Here is a 20,127-nt window from a genome sequence, read left to right as displayed (position 1 = left end):
TGTTAGGCACCTAATTTGGGGTCACTGAAAAGCTTTAAGTGAGAAACAACATAATCTTTTTGTTTATTTGTTGTGTGTTTGTTTGAAAAGGTTACTTGAACACCTGCATAGGTGATTCAGACACACCTAAACCAAGATGGTGGCACTGGGTATGAAGAAGAAGAAATGAATATGAGAGATATTCACAAAGTAAAATATAAGACTTGGTGGCTGCTGGGGTAGAGTGGGAAGTGAGAAAAAAGAAGTCTAGAATGACTCCAGAGTTTGCGGCTTGAGTGACTGGCTGGATTGCGGTACCAACCAGATATATGGGACACCAGAAGACAAACGTTAGGGAGAAATATCAGTGGCATGAGAAGTATGCAAATGATTGCAAATTACTCTTCAATGATGTCCAACTAACAAAGTGAGGGGAAAGATTAGTGAATAGATAAAGAAAAAAGGGGAGCTGTTTTTGTTTTTGTTTTCATGTGAGAGAAAATTTACAGAAAGAAGCCAAAGCTATAGGAAAGAGGCAAAGGATGGGCTACCAGTAGACGCTGAAAAAGTTACAAAGTGTCGCCTGAAAGGCAGGGCCTCTTTGGCAATGTACCATACTTTACAGTCAAAGCTAGCAATTTGGCAAATGTAACTTTATTTTCAGTGAATGAAAGGTCTTTAGAAAATAAGAGCTTAAAGGTATTTACATTCTATACACCTCACCTCATTTTTCAAAGGAATCCAAGTTCTGGCTTAAAATGAATGCAAAACATCCAAAGGTTTCTCAACTTTCACACTATTGACATTTGTGGCTGGATAATTCTGTGTTACGGGAGGCTATGTATTGTAGGATAACGATTAGCCCTGGTTTTTACCCTCCAAATGCTGGTAGCATCCTCCCCCACCACTCCCCCTACTTCTGAATTGTCACAATCAAAAATATCTCCCACCATTGCTAAATATCCCTGAGAGGAAAATTGACCTGGTTGAAAACCATTGCAATTCTCTCCAACCTGTTTTAATATTTTTTGTCCAAAACATAGCTTTCATTTCAATTTTGAATTGAATGCAATTCTCTCCAACCTGTTTTAATATTTTTTGTCCAAAACATAGCTTTAATTTTGAAAATGTGTTTCATTTTAATATAAATCAGTCACACAGCCTCAAAGTCTCAAATTTCTTAAAAAATTTCTTCTGGAAAGTTTCATTGTCTTGTGGAAGGATCATCGAACTCAGTCATTAATTCACTGTGAGACCTCGAGCTAATTAACAATCCATCCTGACATTTTTCCTCATGAAAAATTAGAATCATAGGTTCCCTGCCCATCCCATAATCTGGTTCATGAAAATCAAATGAAATAATACAGTAAAAGAATTTATTTAAAAGATGTTATTAAAATAATCATTATCTTTATCAGAGAAAGTATGGATTACACTTTAGAGAAAATGAAAGAAAATATGGTAGAGATGTGGAAAACATAATAAGATTTTCATTCGGAAGAGTCACAAATTTTATTAAATTGCAGAATTAGTAAGAACCTTAGAGGCATTAAAATATCCTACCAACCAACTCTCAACTCCCCTGAAATCATCCTCTGTGAGAGTTCATCAAGCCTGCCTTTAAAATTTCAGTATACAGTCATCACTCTCTTCTAAGGTGTTCCATTTCAGTGAGACCTTCTACTCATTCTTTCAATTGCAGCCATTCATTCATTCAAAAGGATTATTAAGCATTTATTTCTAAAGCTCTATAAATACGTCTTCACATTAAACTGTTTTTTGCCTTCCCATAATTTTACTCTGTTCATTGGAATCACCTGGAAGAAGTCTAATCTCTCTTTCCCATGACAGATTCTCATATATTTGAAGCCAGCATCAAGTTTTCCTGAAAGGATTCCTCTTCTTCAGGCAGAACATCCTAGTTCCTTCAACCACCTTTTACCTGTCATCATCAAGACCCTCATAATCCTTGTCAGGCTGGGTCTGACAAGGTAAGGTCAAAACAAGGTGCCATTTCACATGCTCTGGCAAAGACAGAATAAAATGGGGCTCTCGTCCCCCACATTGTGGACACCATAGTTCTGGTAACACAGTTCCATAGCGCAGCAGCCGTTTGGGCTGTCTGATTAAACACTGGGGTTTTAGTCAGTTTATCATAAAAAGAAATCCCTGTATCTCTTGTACTACTAAGAAGCAGTGTATTGATGGGTTTATTTGTTCTTTTTTGTTGTTGCTTTGCTTTGTTTCACTTTTGTTTTTCACCTAAAAAAATGATTTTAGACACTTCAAATGTCCCTTTAAAAATGGTATTAGATTTCACCTATCGGTCAACTATTTCACAATCTTTTTGTTTTCTTATTCTTTCATTCAACCTACTTCATGCGACCTGCAGAATTTCTGAAAGATGCATTAAAACAATAAAAACAAAATAAAACAAGATAATGTTAGATTAGTTGTGTTTGCTAAGTGATGGGAAATTGAGTCTCCATTTCTGGTGGTGGTTTTTAAATATCAACTATACTCATAAAACTAGAGACAAAAAAGGAAAGAAACCCAATTCTACTTTCATGAGTCAAAGCTCCATTTATGAGATGCTCAAATTAAAAATTACAGGATTTATTAAAAGTATTATCCCTGTCAGCCAGCATGGAGAATGAGGTCATTGGGAACAACAGAAGCATTGAAAGAGATCCAGCCTGACAAGGAGCATGACCTGCTGTCTCACAGTTAGCTGCTAAATGCTGAGGTAAGTTGTACACCAGCTGGGTCAACTATTTAAAAAGATCAAATATGACCAACTTAAACACTTATGTATGCTGTATTTGCCTCATCTCTGAGCTGAATTTTCCATTTTTACAGCCAAGTGCATTTTATATTTTAAAAATAAATGTAACATTATCCAAAAATAGCCATTCGTTTGTATTCTGATGACTTAGGACATCTTCTTCGATATCTTAACTTCTACTTGTATCTACCCAATCCAATGATTTCTTATGATATCGTATCAATCTCATTTTAGGATTTGAACCACACTCCATGTCCCGCTAGAAAATCCAGCTGTAAATCAAAGGAGAATTTATTAATCTACGAATACAAGCAGAAATTGGAAGACTATCTCATAGTCAAGTCCCTACAATTCTATTTGTATTAGAGAAAAGCACTATAGATTAGCGGGAAAAGGATAAACTGGGAGTCAAAGGGCACCAGATTTGTATCCTGGTTGTACCTTCTAATCGCTAGCTTTGTGATGATGATTAAGTCACTCCACATTGAAATTCAGGGTCCCCATCTGTAAACTGAGGCCCAACATAAGTCAGGTACATGGTAGAGATCTAGCTACATGCTTTAAAAAAGAGAAAAAGTAAATTATGAATTATTGACCTTGGTGATGCCTGGCGCAGGGCAGGTACTCGACACTTTAGCAGCTCTAAAAGACCTGAAGTAAAAAAGGATGCTAATTCCTCTGGGAAAACAGTAGATTATCATTTTCCTAAGTGGATATTGACAAATTTCTACATTTATGCTGTGATTTGATCCATGTGTAAAATACGGCCGTGAAATAAAGTATGAAAGATAAATACATATGCATATACATACCACATTCCTACAGTGTGCCTATGTGCATGCACTTAGTGAAGCAAAATGGTTTGTCGGCTTCCCACGTGCTCTTTCTCTCCAGCACTTTTAAAAGACATTTGAAACTAATGCGCCTCCATTGACGAAGAGAAATATGGTTCTTGTATGGTTCTTTGTATTCTCAGGACAGTTCTGCCAGTGACTCAGCGTACTGTGTATGTCTGACAGGGTTACTGATTCAGTGGGTTGGTTAAGTGATTCAATGATATAAACACAGTACATTAAGTCAGATCTTGGATGATGCTGTCTAACAACCAAGAGGATTATAAATCATATCTCTAATTTTAGAAAAATAAAGTTAATAAAGGTTTTAAATTTTAATCAACATTCAGGGTAAAAACTGTAAGGATCTGGGGGATTTTTTCATTGTATCTTCATTGTCCAAAAGAAACACAGAATCCTGAATATACGTACTATACAATAGCATTTTCTAAGTCCAAAAAGAGATGATAGCTAACATGCAGTTGAAGGAGCGCCTGGGTGGCTTATTCCCTAAGCGTCTGCCTTTGGCTCAGGGCGTGATCCCAGCGTTGTGGGATGGAGCCCCACATCAGGCTCCTCCGCTGGGAGCCTGCTTCTTCCTCTCCCACTCCCCCTGCTTGTGTTCCCTCTCTCACTGGCTGTCTCTGTCAAATAAATAAATAAAACCTTTAAAAAAAAAAAAAAGATTCTCTCAGTCTCCCTCTGCCCCTCCCCCACTGTTTGTGCTCACTCTCTCCCGCTCTCATTCTCTCTCTCTCTCAAAGAAAGAAAGAAAGAAAGAAAGAAAGAAAGAAAGAAAGAAAAAGAAAAAAACAGCATACAGTTGAAAAAAATATTAGGGAATGGAATGATGTTTACCATTGTGGGCTTGTGGTTGATGGAGACAAAAACTAAAATAGGGGAAGTCTGACATTAGCATTCTCTTCCATCTATTTTGGTTAACTCCTTTCCCATTTTTTTTCATTATTGTTTTGCCCTCCTATAAACCAGTATCTTTGTACTGCCTTGACATTCCCCTAAATAGAAGACAACTTTTAAATATAATTTCCTTTCCAAATGCGTTTGCTTTCAAAGCAGATGTGCAAGGAGAGAAATTACTTAACTCAAATACTCTATAAACTCAAGTGTTTCAACCTGGGTCTTCTAGAAAGCAGAACCTGAGATATATATGAAGGGATTATCACTTTATTTGGAAGGTCCAAGCTCTGGGGTCACAAGAATGAGGGGAAAAAAGAGAAATGAAGCAAAGGAAAAGGCAAAGCAATGCAATGTATGTACCCATCACGCAGATGCAGCTCCAAAGTGCACCACAAAGAGACACCAGACTTTGCTCAGGCAACACATTTGCTCATACATAAGCTATATAAAGCATTTTAGAACCCAAAAAACCCCTCCATCTTTAAGTAGTTCATGGAAGAAAGAATGAAGGAGAAATATGTCTGCCCCAATCACTTTTATCACCCATTTCCTGGACAAAATTCCAGTAATGGGTGCTAATGGCCTTAGTCTTTGGCCCTTTGCTGAATGAGAGGCCAGAACTCATGCCCTGGACATGGTGTTATCCAAGTCCAAAACAAGGGGCAACCCAGTATGGGTAGGGAGCTGAGCAGAGACAAAGGAAGCAGTCAAAGGGCTCTTCAGAGGGGCATATTGTTTGTGCCCTGGTCTAATGAGCATTTGAGGCATCAGGACATCTCATGGACAGCCATGTTCTAAGACAAGGAGGGACTTTTCCAAGGTCTCTCAAATCATATCACTTGGAAAACTGCCTATACTATCAAACTCAAAGACAGGCTTCTGGAGTTCCAAGGCTTGGAAGGGAAGTAGAGACAGGACAGAAAAAAATAAGGGGGTCTTCACAGTTTATGTTCTTTCAAATCAGGAAAGTAACATAGGACCTCTTTCCTCTTCCCATGTAAAATTTTATCCCAAAAGGTAGAAACAGTATCTTGGTGTTTAAGAAAGGCTAAGAATGATGGATAACACTTTTTTAACTTATAAAAGTACTCCACAATCTTATACTTTTAAAGCCCAGAGAGGGAAGTAATTGAACCACCTGTCCTACATAAACTAACTCATATATCTGAAAACTGTCAACACTACAATAATGCCTTTGCCAGTAAATCAACCTCTTTTTTTTTCTCACCATGACCGTTATTAAATCTGTGACAACAATGACTAAATTGAATGGGAACCCCATAATAACCTAGAGCCAGTTTCCTAGAAATCATCAGTTGTCAAAACTTGACTTCTTGATTCCCATTCCTTTATGATAAGACCATTCCAGACAGTCAGACATTATAATACTTTAAATGAAAAGCTCTGGGCTCACTGAATTTCCATAATAGTTCATAGAGAGGAGGAGAAAGGAACCAAGCAAAAGAACAATTTGTTATCAGGGAGGATTATCCGATTGCAAAATGAGGAGAAAATGTGAAGTTGGCCTCTGGATTTACTGATAACACAGTCTCTGACCCATGAGGAAACAGTCATCAAATTTTAATAATGGTAAGGGAAAGAACATAGAATTTAAGAGTAGATGCTTACCCAACCTGAAAAAGCCCCAGAACTTAGGCTTTTAAAATGAGCTAGGGAAAGCCAATCCAACTTAACATTAATTCATTATTATCTTTATCAACAAAGCTATTTGCAGAGACCTGAAGTAGAAAGAAAGAAATATGTGGCAGTATATTTTAAGTGTCAGGTATATAGAAAATAGATTCTATTGGAATCCCAAAAAGCAGCAATATGTTGAGCTGGAGAAACCATAGGGAAAAGTTTCACAGAGGTGGGAAATGAAACTGGATCAAAGGCAATGACATAGAAATGAGCCTAGTGTGTTTGGAAGATACTGAGTAAAGCTGTCCCGCTGAGTGAAGAATTATGCAGAGTATTAAGAACAAGGGCCTTCTTGATATGTGTGGTGTGACTGTGAAATCATTCAGTTGATTTTCCTGTGTGACCTATGAAAATAAGACACACTGAGACATGGTCACACCACATATTTCCAGTTGAAACTCTGCAATGTCTGTTTGCCACATCCCAAAGACAGATTCCGAATAAAGAATCTGACTAGTCTAGAAAACCACTTAAGTATTTAACAGTGGTGAATACTGTTGGGTAGAAATCACTAAGAGCGAAAAGGATGTGTTTCCTTTGTCGTGCTTCTGCAAAGGCAAATGGGAATTGTAGCTTATTTTTTTTATTTTAATTTTTTTTATTATATTATGTTAGTCACCATACAGTACATCCCTGGTTTCTGATGTAAAGTTCGATGATTCATTAGTTGCGTATAACACCCAGTGCACCACGCAATACGTGCCCTCCTTACTACCCAACACCAGTCTATCCCATTCCCCCACCCTCCTCCCCTCTGAAGCCCTCAGTTTGTTTCGCATAGTCCATAGTCTCTCATGCTTCATTCCCCCTTCTAATTACCCCCCCCTTTCTTTATCCCTTTCTTCCCCTACCGATCTTCCTAGTTCTTATGTTCCATAGATATTATTCTTGGGTGTAGTTTCGTCTAGCATCTAAATCACACATTCAATCACTCATCTTACCCTCCATTTCAGGACAATTGTCATGTATATAAAAGTGATAAGAGAATTTTCTCATAGAAGTTTTCTATCAAAGTATGGTAATGTTGAAAACGTATCTCCTGAAATAATCAATAATCACATTTGAAACTTTCGTCAATATCATTTATCAATTATAGTTACACCAGGGTTTTTTTTCAATTTATAATCGAATCCCCACTGCTAAGTTATTATCCTAATAAATGGTAAAATAGAAGGTCAAACCTGAGCCCAGGGCATGGGATCGATACCAAATCCCAAGATACCGTCTTATCACGTCATGTGAGGAATACGTGATATCCACATGACATCATTGGTGATGTTAACTTCGATATCTCATTCAGAGAAGACAAGGACACTGCGTACAGTTTAGGAAGGAAAAACTCAAATTACTTTTCAAAATTCTTCACCATTGGTTCACAAGATCTCAAGTTCCCTGCCTCTTCTTTTCTTCCCACAGAGGTGAGCCGACAGTGTCTTCCAAACTCCAAAGCATTCCCAGGCTGCAGTAATGCCATGCTGTGTGTGTAGAGACACAAGAGCTCTCGCTCGTCATTCGGCACACCTTCTATCCAACTCAGGAACCACTTTACACAACTTCCGGAAGTACCACCAGACCATAAACATGTCCAGGCATGGGAAGCTCACCACATCCCAAGCTGCTGATTCCATTTTTTCCAAAGCTCTACTTGGGAGAAAATTAAGGTGAGAGCTGCCTTCTTGGAATTTGAGTACATTAATGCACGCTGTACCCTCTGAACTACACAGAGGAAACCCTTGTTGAGACAAATTTTCAATGCTTGGGAGTTGGCTCTCATAAACCAAAATTTTCTCTTCTCTACCCGCCACTCCAACTTCTATGCTCTCAGTCGTGTGTGTGTGTGTGCATGTGCGTGCGTGCGTGTGTGTGTGTCTTCTTCAGTTAGCAGAACCCCAGTGATTTCCTCACAGCTCACCCACCAGTGGCCTCTTTGAGCTTCAGCCTCCTCCCTCTGAAGTATTTGATATGGTTGCCCTTTCCCCGATTTCCCGTCTAAACTCCACCCCCATTCTCACTTTCCCCACTTGTCCTTCCCTCTTCACTTAACTCTGCCAGCTCTTTTTCTGCCTCCCACACCACATATATGGGTGCCACCAACACTCTACTCTCAGCCTTCTTTTTTTTTCAAATGCTTTTATTGTGGTAAAACACACATGACACAAAATTTCTTACCTTAACCCTCTTTAAATGCACAGTGCAGCAGTATTAAGCACATTCACACTGTTATACAACCATCACCATCACCCATCTCTGGAACGCTTCATCTTGTAAAACTGAAACGCTATACGCACAAAGCAGTAACTCTCCATTCCCTCCTCTCCCAGCCCCTGCCAACCACCGTTCTACTTTCTATCCCTATGATTTTGCCTTGGTATCTTTTTTTATAATGCCATTCCGTGTCACAAAACACCCATGGTCTCAGCATTTAAATAAATATTTACTTAGAATTTATCACTAGGCTCTGTGGTAGATTCTGAAATTACAATCTTCTAAATGATTACTTTCTATTTTCAGCCCTATTTTCTAACCAGGTGTTTGTCCAAACTGGCTAGCCATTAGGACCTCCCATCAGGCCTTTTTGTACTAAACTTTTAATTTTTTTATTTATTTTTTATTTTTTTTAAAGATTTTATTTATTTATTTGACAGAGAAAGAGACAGCCAGTGAGAGAGGGAACACAGGCAGGGGGAGTGGGAGAGGAAGAAGCAGGGTCCCAGCAGAGGAGCCTGATGTGGGGCTTGATCCCAGGACTCCGGGATCACGCCCTGAGCTGAAGGCAGACACTTAACGACTGAGCCACCCAGGCGCCCCAAAACTTTTTATTTTGTGATAATTTTAGATTTATAGAACAGTTGCAAAATACAGAGCATTCCTGCACCCTCCTCACCCACTTTCCTTTCCTCTGATGTTGCCATCTTACATTACTGTGGCACCGTTACCAAAATGAAGAACCAACATTGGTACATTACTGTTGACTAAACTCAAGACTTCATTTTAATTCCATCAATTTTCCATCAATGTGCTTTCTTTCTCTGGGTCAGGATTTCTAGTCTCCTCTGGTCTGCGATGGGTTCTCAGTCTTTCCGTGTTGGGTTTTTCTTTGTTTTTTTCTTTTATGATTTCACTGACAAATTTGATGTGTACTGATCAGGTATTTGGTAGAATGTCTTTCAGTTTTGGGTTTGTGTGATACTTTTATAACGATTGGACCGGGGTTGTGAGTTTTAGGAGCAAACTCTACAGAAAAGAAGTCTTCCCCTCATCACATTACATGAGGGGAGCATGATATCTACGTGACATCATCGGTAATGTTGACCTTGGCCACTTAGTTAAGGTAGTGTGTGCCAGCTTTTTGCACTGTAAAGTTACCATTTTCTTTTTCCTGTTCATACTCTATTCTTTGGAAACTGGCCTACACTCAGAAGGACCTCTTGCATGGGGGAGTAGCTACATATATTATTTGCAGTTACTCTGTAAGTTTTTTCTCCTGAAAGGTCTTTAAAAATTTATATTCATGGGGAAACCTCAACCAGACTTTAGCAGGTCTGGGGAGAGGCCTGATAATTTGTACTTTTTACATTTCTTGGGAGAGCAATCAGATTTGGAGTCCACTGCTCTACTTTGAAGTCAACTTCCATATTTCCAAGTGCTCATGAGACATTTGAATGTCTCAAGAGCATTTTATATCCCCACCAAAAGAAAAAAGCAGCTTTCTTTCACATAGGGCACCATAAATTCTTTTGCTCTCTCAGGTTAGCCGTCTTGGAGACAGCTTTAATTCCTCTTTCCCCTTTCTTACCTACACTTGACTTGTCTTTACATCCCATAAAATCTTAATTAGAAGTATTTATTGGATTTATTCCTTCCTCTCCATTGCCTGGTCCAGACTTTCTAGGCTACTTTTTAGCCTAGAACTTCAGCTTTCTCTTTATTTGCTCTCACTCATCCCTCCTCATCTGATCCATTCTGTACATAAAAACCAATCTTAAAACCACGGCATTCCCTGGGGCGCCTGGGTGGCTCAGTGGATTAAGCTTGATTTTGGCTCAGGTCATGATCTCAGAGTTGTGAGATCGAGCCCCCTGTCAGGTTCTGCGCTGGGTGTGGAGCCTCCTTAAGATTCTCTCTCCTTCTCCCTCTGCCCCTCCACTGTCCCACCCCCTGCTCTCTCTAAAAAAACAAAACAAAACAAGCCACTTCATTCCCTGTATTAATCCCCTATTGAAAATACTACAATAGCTACCCATTATCCATTAATATTACACTCCCAAGAAGGAGGCCCTCTGACCTGAGTTAGGGACAAAATGATGTCTTTAAGGTTAGAGAATGGCGCTGTCACAGAAAGTGGGTGGGGGCCGGAGTCCCTGAGAACAATAAAGTTCATTAAATTCGTTTCCTTCTGTTTTTCTCTGTGGTCAGGAATTAATTCTCTTGAATTGGTCCTCTTGGATTAGTCTCTTTCTCCAAATGCAATTGCTACTCAAAGATAGGCCTGGAGCCACCTTGTGATTAGGAGCCCCCCCAGCCTCGGAAAGCCTAGAAGGACACGGTTAGAGCCATGAAGCAAACCACTCGGGTTAGCCTGTAATCTGGACTTAAGCAAGGGTGAGGCCGGCTCTTCATCAAGCTACAGGGCACGCAGTAAAATGGAATCTGGATATTTCCCCAGTATTCAAACAAGCCCCACAGGTAGGAGACCATATAACATTTTTCAAAGTCAAGTCTTAACCTATAACTAATTCATGCATTTGTCTAAATTACAAAATGTCCTGGCTCTAATTTCGAAGAAACCCTGTGAAGGTGGCAATGCATCAAGAAATCAGGATCCTGACTAATGTTCTCATTCTGGAAACCAGGTCCTTAGCCAGTCAATACTTCCCTTGATACCACACAAAATTACCTCCTTGTTCTAGGCACGTGGGTCTGCTCACTCTCTGCTGCACATGCAAAGGGAAGGTCATTACTAATTCGTCCGCCTTCTAATTTTTCTCCTATTGTTTCCTCCACCGCCCTCATGGAAAACTAACTCAAGTCCCTCTTTCCTTGATGTGTTTGTTTGCTTTTTTCCCCAATCACTCCAGCCCATAACAAATTCTCCTTCTGAGGTCATATTTAGTTTTTACTATGTAACTTGAACTGGGAGGTATTCAACTACTATACAATGTTTCATTTCTGATAAACATTTTTGCTCAATATAACGCAAACTTTTTTTGAAAAGACGATGACATACTTAGACAATTCTCCTTAATGTTAAGCACAGTATTACACTTTATAATAGTATTAGACACACGTTAAAATAGCAAACAATTTTAGATATGTCTTCCTTATTATTACGTGTTTTAGAAATAAAGACAACTTTCCAACAGCCCACCCCTGACACTATGCCATGGGCAAGAGTGTCTTGTGTTTGGATGAGTTCGTGTTTTGCTGCTGGTGGTGACAGTCAATACCTAAATTTCAGGAGCAAATCTCATTCTATCACGTCAGCCTCCTCAGTAAAAGCCGGCACAGCTACCAACTAAGTGAAGAACTACCTAAAATAAGTCATTTTTTTTGCAAATTCAGACGTATTAAAGATGGAGTATAAAGAGTTATTGGGAAATTTGAGGGTTCTTTGTTTTTGATTATGGAAAGTAGGCTGTGTGTGTGTTTGCGCGTGTTTGGTGTATGCAAAGTTACACTGCGATCTTTGTGACTGACTATGAGAAGCTACTGGTCTAGGAGGACTCCTGTGCGATATGCACTCAGATTCATTTATTGAACAAGTGTTTATTGAGCACTTATTATGTACGAGCACTGTTCTAGGCCCTGGGAATAGAGCTGTAAATAAATCAGACAAAAATCTCTGCCATCATGGAACTTACATTCTAATGGAACAGTTGAAGGCATTATTGAAAGCATGGTTACGATAGAGCAGATTCCTGCTTTTTTCCCTTTACTTCCAGTGGTGAATCTTACAGCCATTTCCTTTGATCAAAGCACAAACACCAACACTCCAAGTGGAGTAAGGAATGCAATCACTCTCTTTCTCCTTTTTGTCAATACCTATGAAATAATTTTAAATTATCTACATATTCACAAAGGTGAGAATATTAATAATATATTAAACACTTAGTAGCCAATTATTCTGCTAAAATCTTTTCCTGGGTTATCTCATTTTATCCTCCAAACAATCTTATGTCCCCAGATGATAGGCATTATTATCACTGATACCATTGTCTAGATGAGACAATGCAGCACGAGGAGATTAAATAACTTTCTTGATGTTACAAGACAGTATTATGGAACAACAACATTTATGCATGGCTGTCTACTCTTTATAATCTGAAAAAAATGCTATTTTGTCATAAGAAAACTCTCCAAAACAATTTCTGTTTATTTTTCCATTTTTCTGGTTTTTAGAAACAAATTTTGACGGTGTGTCATTATTCATTTTTCCATAATGATAGTTTTACTTCTTTTTAATTAAGATAATTATTTGTTTAATTCAAATAAGTTGATGAGATTGCCTCAAATATTAAAATTATATCCTAAGTGTTTTATTTTTCTCTGCTAGTGCAGGCTGACTTTTGTGTCTGGTCCAACCTTAAGATGTTGGGTTTTGCTGGCACTGCCAGGCAAGGGCTGAGAGCTCTTCACTGCCTAAAACTAGGATCGAAATTGGCAGATGAAGAAGATCTATAGAGATGTTTTTAGAAAGCAGATATGCATTTTGCTTTTGCAGGGTTATTTTTCACATTTGTTCCTTTCTAACGAAACCAGTCAAATAGAACTCTTTTGAGAATTTTTATCTATTTCCTCTTTCATAGCTAGTGGGAGCAGAAATTCGAGAAATAAAGGGAAGAGAACGTTTTTCTATCAATTGATAGACCCTGGTTATATTAAGGAAGAACTCAGAATCAAAGTATCCATAAGTTTAAAAATACACTGATCATAATTAATGATTCCTTCTATTATATCCTATTATAATAGCTCATGTTTATCCAGACCTTACTATGTTCCAGGCACATTTGAAGTGCTTTGTGCTGTAACTAATCTAATGCATGCAATAGCTTTCGTTCTATTACTACCGGCTTTATAGTTGAAGAAATTGAGGCCAAAGGGGTTTAAAAGATTTGCCCAAGATCAAGGAGTTAGTAAGTCATAGCACGAGGGCAGTCATGCCTAGACATAGCCTAGCTCAGAGTCCATGCTCTTGACCACAACATCATCTTGCCTCAGGATATGCTGGTTTTAGCCATTCTCGTTCATAGGCCTGTGGGTCCTCTCAGGAACATCATCCCACCAACGGTTCGCTATTGGCTGGGATGGCCTGCACCTGGGATATAAGTAGGCACGTGTCCTGGCTGGGACGAAGAGCCAGGAATCCAAGAACCTGAGGCATATCCAGAGCTGGGGATGCCACAAATATACGGGTCGGCGTCAGGGAAAGCAAAGCTGGTAGGAAACAACTAGGATGAGCTCAGTGCTTTTTCAATAAGTCAGAAGAAGTGGGTCTCTCTTCAAGGCAATGGTGTATGCCCATCTTCCCTTGTCTACCTGGTTCAGCAACAAGAATTTATCTACTATGATCCAGGCTCCATTACCTCATCTTCACAGTTCATGCTCATAAAGCCAGAACCTTAGACAAGTTACTCAATGCCTTTGAGTTCACATCCTCCTACATAAACATGATAATGATGTCTAGCATGTGTGTTAGATGGATAGTGTCTAATGGATACAATGAGTTATTAGGTTCTTAGAACAGTGCCTGGCATGCATACGACATAACTGCTCTCTTACTATTTTGGGTGTGAAGATCAAATGAGATAATGATATGAAAATGCTTTCTCAATTGTAAAGGTCCCCCAAATGTAAAGGGTTACATTGAGACTCCATAGCAAAGGTCAAGCAAGGATCTTCTTGTGTCATCAGCAACATCTTGTGTCAGTCATCCTAGGAGATGGGACCAGCCAAGTGTCAGAAACTCAGAATGACATCTCAGTGGGAAGGTGGTCATGAAAAAGTCAAGTCTGCATCTCCTAAGGGTGCCTCATTCAGCCCTGATGACAATTTCCTGGCCTTCGGACTGGGCTTCCAGGAGTAAGAGGTGCAGGCAAGCTGTCCTCTCCTGCTCCAGAAAGGCCTGGACCATGTGACTCACCCCTAGGCAGGGGGACATGGGTCTGTGCACATGCTTCAGTCTAACCATCAAGAAATCCAGACCACTGATGGCCATGAAATATTTACATATAATGTTAGATTAGTTAGGGATTCTTCGACACTAACAAGTCAGACTGCGGTCAGCCTCCACAGCCAAACTGTCTCAACTTCTAGGGGATCCGCCACAGGTTTTTATTCCATTTAATACTAAATAGAAACCACGAACATAGCAACTCGGTTACTCCCAGCTAATGAAACATGCGTATATTAGAAAAAGTTATAATCATCATTAAGGGGGCACATGATGTAATGAGCACTGGGTGTTATATGACTGATGAATCACTGACCTCTACCTCTGAAACTAGTAATTCACTATATGTTAATTAATTGCATTTAAATTTAAAAAAATCAAAAAAAGAAGAATAGCTGAAAAAAAAAAGGAAAGTTATAATCAAACAAGACAGCAAATTACCTCACACCTCATAGAATTCAAAGGGTTTTTAATGACCCCTTGGAGAATGCCCTGAATCCAGTGCCCTTCCTGCCACCCTTTATTTTTTATTTATTTATTTTTTTGCTGTGCAAGAGACTCATTTTATTATTTTTTTCATTTTTTTAAATAATTTTTTATTAGGTTATGTTAGTCACCATACAGTATGCCGCCCTTTAAACACTTTATTTTAAAAGCCCCTATTGTGACTGATGAGATCCGCCCTTGAAGCAAACCCTGAGAGACAAGGAGCAGTCTGAATCCCCCGTACAGAACAGAAGAAACAGAAGTAAGCTTACTACTTGCGAAACAAAAGCCTTTGGGGAAAGGACCTCTAGCATTGCTGCAAGCTAGTCCCAAGTAAAAAACTATGAAACAGCACGTCTCTCTACATCTCCAATCGTGTGCATGTTTTGGCAACAAGAACTAGAGCTGTTTTCTTTCCCAAATCTGCTGTTTTTTTAAATGACTGGACATTGTCACAAACTTGCACTCATTCAGCCAATTAACTAATATGTTTTAAGCTCCTACTACGTGCCAGGCACTCTTTATGCATCCCCCACCCCAAAAAAGTAAATAAAGCTAAATGAATGAAAAAACCCAAGACTTTGCAATGAGGAAAATGTTATATTAATAACATCGTATTATACTATCAATGCAGGCACTTTTTTTTTTATTAAAGATTTTTATTTATTTATTTGACAGAGAGAGAGAGAGAGAGAGACAGAGGGAACACAAGCAGGGGGAGTGGGAGAGGGAGAGAGAAGCAGGCTCTCTGCTGAGCCGGGAGCCCGATGTGGGGCTCAACACGGGGCTCAAAATGGGGCTCAACAAGGAGCTCGATTCCAGGACCCTGGGATTATGACCTGAGCCGAAGGCAGATGCTTAATGACTGAGCCACCCAGGCGCCCCAACTCAGGCACTTTTAAACAAAAAAGTCTGAACACAAACATTGTTATACTTCGGTTATACTTTTCATCACCATTTTGGAATCAGTGCCTCTACTCTACAGGTCAGGTAAATAACATACTACATACCCTCAAAAAAATGTAAGGAATAAATACAAGTACTTCGTGGCTATTGGAATTGACCTTGCTGATAAAGGTAGGTTATTGCCTAGGTGATCTGAATTAAGATTAAATACCCCCTCTCTCTCCAACCATCTAAAAAAAATCTCATTTCTTTAAATTTTAACAATTAGAGATTCATTTAAGCTACAAAGCTTCCTTCTTTAAGACACAAATATGCCTGGGAAAGCTAGCTGTTATTAGCATTACAAAGCATGCCCATTTTAATCAGATGGCTCTCCTCTTCCCTTTTTACCTTGGTGCCCTCCTGACCCCGACCCCCTGGTCTACAGATTGTTTGTGGACCCAGGGTTCTGTCATGGCAACTTGGGAAGTGTATCAGGATCAGGGTCAGGGCATGTAGCCTGGATTCTGGCTTGTCTGGCCCCTCCTTGGGAGACGCTAATCCTAGTGGAGAGTTCACAAGCACGGTCCATGGTTCAGAGAGCTGATTCGAGGTACAGCGTGGTGCCTGTCCCTCTGACTGTCCCCCCGACTGTCCTCCTCGTGACACTCGTGTCTATGTCCTGACATGAGCTGACTACAATAAAAGGGTGAGAAAAAACAAGATGAGGCTCTTGCACTGGGCTCTCTGAGGACTTGAGGAGCTCGGGGGTCCTGGGGTGAGCAGTGTCTGCAGAGACCCCGGGACAGACATAGGGACTCTCTGTCCTCAGGACCTTTGACTTCAGCACAGACATGAGCAGACCAGAGCATCAGCGGGACACCTCCAGTTGGACATAACAAAGCATGCTTGCAAGTGGTGGGATCTTCCAGAATTATTTGGGAATTTCCACACAGCAACCGAGAATGGAGCAATAGCAAAAATCAATTTGTAACAGCTGTTTATGTGCAAAACCTGGGATTTTGAAGAGGAAAAAAACACTCCTCCTGCTCTTCTAAGCCAGAAGTATAACTGCAGAGGCAAAGCTTAAAATCTCTCAGCATTTGGGGCTTCGGTTACTCCATTTGTACAATGGGACTGTTGCTGCTGCCGCCTACCCGCCTGGTAACTTGGAAGCTGGATGTCCACGTGAGCGCACTCGTAGTCTCAGGCGGAATTTAAACACCTCCCAAAGACCAACTCACAAATACTCATGTTTTCAATTTTAATAAGGAGGGGAACATATTTTTAATCTTAAAACTAACTCATTTTTTAAAAGGTAGCACTGTTTTTACCTTTTTCACTGGTTTTGATTTCCGTTTTAGTTTTATACAGCAATTGGATGAGAGGGAGAAATCAAAAAACAGAATCAAAAAAAATAATCTGATTTCTTTGAGATAAAAAACTACATTAAGCCAAGTTATTGCCTCTTTTAAAAAATATTTACTTATTTTATTTTACTTTATTTTATAGATTTTCTTTATTCATTTGAGAGAGAGAGAGAGAGCACCAGCAGAGGGGAGCGGCAGAGGAAGAAGGAGAAGCAGACTCCCCCCTGAGCAGGGAGCCCGATGCTGGGCTCGATCCTAGGACCCTGGGACCATGACCTGAGCTGAAGGCAGCCGCTTAGCCGACTGAGCCACCCAGGCAACCCTAAAGAGAGAGAGAGAGCGCAGGCAAGAGCACAGGAACTGGGGTAGGGGCAGAGGGAGTGGGAGAGAGAATCTCAAGCAGACTCCATGCTAAGCCTGGAACTGAAAGTGGGGCCTTGATCCCACAACCATGTGCTCATGACCTGAGCTGAAATCAAGAGTTGGATGCCTATCCGGCCGAGCCACCCAGGGGCCCCAAAGTTATGGCCTCTTTACCATATTTCTCAAAGAAATAAGCATCTATGGTTCTCTCTGTAATGACAAAGTTTGCATGAAACAAAGATCTCATTACAAAGTAAATGAGAGTTACATAGTGTTGTACAAAAGTCTCTGTGGCACTTCCCAGTGGCAATGTTAGTTAAAGATGAGTACAACGTCAAGTTGCTAATGACCTTAGGCTCCTCAAAAGCAGCTCCTTCATTTTACAAATGAGAAAAACAATGTCCAGGAAGTTGTAACTTACAGACATCTCAGAGTCACAGAATGGCAGGGCTGGAAGCAGGCCTCATGTGTGCTCCATGCCTGTTCTCAAGGCACCTCCCCCCCTGCACCCCTCCCCCTGTCACATACGCACACACATCAGTGCAGCACACAGTGCATTGCTCACATTTTCTTCAAAAAGTAAATAACATTTAGTATGAGATTTAAATTAGGAATGGACTGAAAAGTCAAGCATGTGTGAGAGAAATAGACCCACTTTATGGGAACACTGATGCCAACAATTCACATCCCTTGGAATTTTGCCTGCAGTGGTGCTTTGAGGAGATCTGGAGACCCAGTTCGGTTCCCTAAGCCCAACATTCAACAGGGCAGTTGCACGATCAGGTTACCTCGAGTGTGTGACAGCACTGGATTAGAGTTTTGTTTTGTCTTTTCATTTCTGCCTTGTGACAAGTTTTGAGGAAAAAATAAAGCACTACGTGATGGTAAAAGGGGAAGAATGTCTATCAACCTGGAATAGTCACTTCTACCATGACACATCTGCTGGCACGGTGCCCTAATCTAGGCCTTACTGAGTTCTTAGGACCTGGATTACACCTGAGACAATCAGGTCCTCTGGCCCCTAGCTCCGTCCCCTCGGCCCACAGTGGCTTTATCATTGGCCTCCCCTGCCTATTTCAAATGCTACCCAAGCATCAAGGCCCCCACTCAGGTCCCTCATGCAGCTTTCCCCGCTGCTCCATTCCTCCCTGGCGAGCCAGCCCTTCTTTGGTTTTAGGAATGTTTCTCTTATTGTTTCTTATTGGCTAGTCTTACATTCCCAAATTCAGAATAACACCCTTCTTTTTAAAAGATTTTATTTATTTATTTGAGAGAGACAGAGAGAGAGTGCGCGCAAGCGGAGGGGAGAGGCAGAAGCAGACTCTTCACTGAGCAGGGAGCCCGATACAGGGCTTCTTCCCAGGACACCTCCCTGCCCCCCCGAGATCATGACCTGAGCCGAAAGCAGACGCTTAACCCACTGAGCCACCCAGTCGTCCCTCAACATAACATCTTTAAGGCAGGACTCATGTCTAGGAATCTCTTGAGCCCTCTTCCCACTCGCATCCCCATATAATCTAACATCTTGCTGACTCTAGCAGGTTTTCCGTCAATACTTTGTTGGACTGTCCAGACAAGGTGGAGGAAGGAAACGCCTGCTTCATCCAAGGAATGCTACCCAAAGCAGCAGCCCTGTTTCCGGACCTAACTCTCTCTGCCCACTGATCATCTTCAGACTCTGTGTGATGCCCCTACCACATTGTCACTCACTTCTTCCTCTGCTGGGTTTCTTAAATCAGTCCCATCTCTCTAGTCATGCCCCTCAGTCAGATCCACTTCCGACAAGGTCATGACGCATTTTCAGCCACCTCTGGGACTCCAGGGACCATAGCCAAATGACAGTGCCTGTGTAGATTCCACCTCTTTCCCCACGGGGTGAGAAGTCCAGCCTTTCCCAGGATTGAAGGTAGAGGTGATATCATGGAGACATTTAAGCTGTGGAGACTCCCCTCCTCCCACTTTAACCCCTCAAGCCCGGGTGTCTCTACCCTCAGCCGAGCTAAGACTACAAAATATTGCTGCCCCCTCCTTCTCCCTCCCTCAAAATGACCACGATTCAGAGAGGATGTCTTGATGTAGTAGGACTTTCCCACCTACATGCCTTGGTCCCTTCCCACATCCAGCTGCAAGAACTTTCCCCAGCACCTGCGTTCCAGCGCTCTCTGCCAACACTGTCTCCCAAGGAAGTGAGGAGAGCCTCTAGCGGACCCAGGCATCCTGCGCCTCCAGTCCCACCACACCGCCCTCAGGCCGGGACCGCACCCAGTGCTCCTGAACTAACAGTCCAAGTTTACTTTTTCTCAATGAAGGAAAGTTTTCCCTCTCCCATTTCATCTTAAAATAGGAAATAATACGTTCCAAGTAAAATATCTCTGCATTGCTTAGTTAGTGCCCTCAGTAAAATATGTTATTTCCCTGTCCCTATCAGCAGCCGGGACTAAGGTCTCAAAAGTTGTCTTCTATTTTTCTCCAGCCCCTCCCCACTGCCCTGACCAGGGCCAGGAATCTTAATCCATTCCCGGCCTCCAGGAATCACCCCCCTATCTCGCACACACACCCAGGGTGCACACACACCCCGCAAATTGCTCTCCACCATGCTCAGCACTCCCGGGCCCCATCCTAAGCCAGGGAGTTCCC

At 41.0% G+C, this 20,127-nt stretch overlaps 1 protein-coding gene across 1 annotated transcript in view; it reads right to left on the bottom strand.

Moving 5' to 3' along the window:
• The window catches only part of BTC (betacellulin), a 90,742-nt gene that overhangs the window by 24,280 nt on the left and 46,335 nt on the right, over positions 1–20,127 (bottom strand). The window lies entirely within an intron of this gene.

The sequence above is a fragment of the Ailuropoda melanoleuca genome, chromosome 11, assembly GCF_002007445.2.
Source record: "Ailuropoda melanoleuca isolate Jingjing chromosome 11, ASM200744v2, whole genome shotgun sequence".
In the NCBI taxonomy this organism is placed as follows: domain Eukaryota; kingdom Metazoa; phylum Chordata; class Mammalia; order Carnivora; family Ursidae; genus Ailuropoda; species Ailuropoda melanoleuca.
This window is presented reverse-complemented; position numbering and strand designations above follow the sequence as displayed.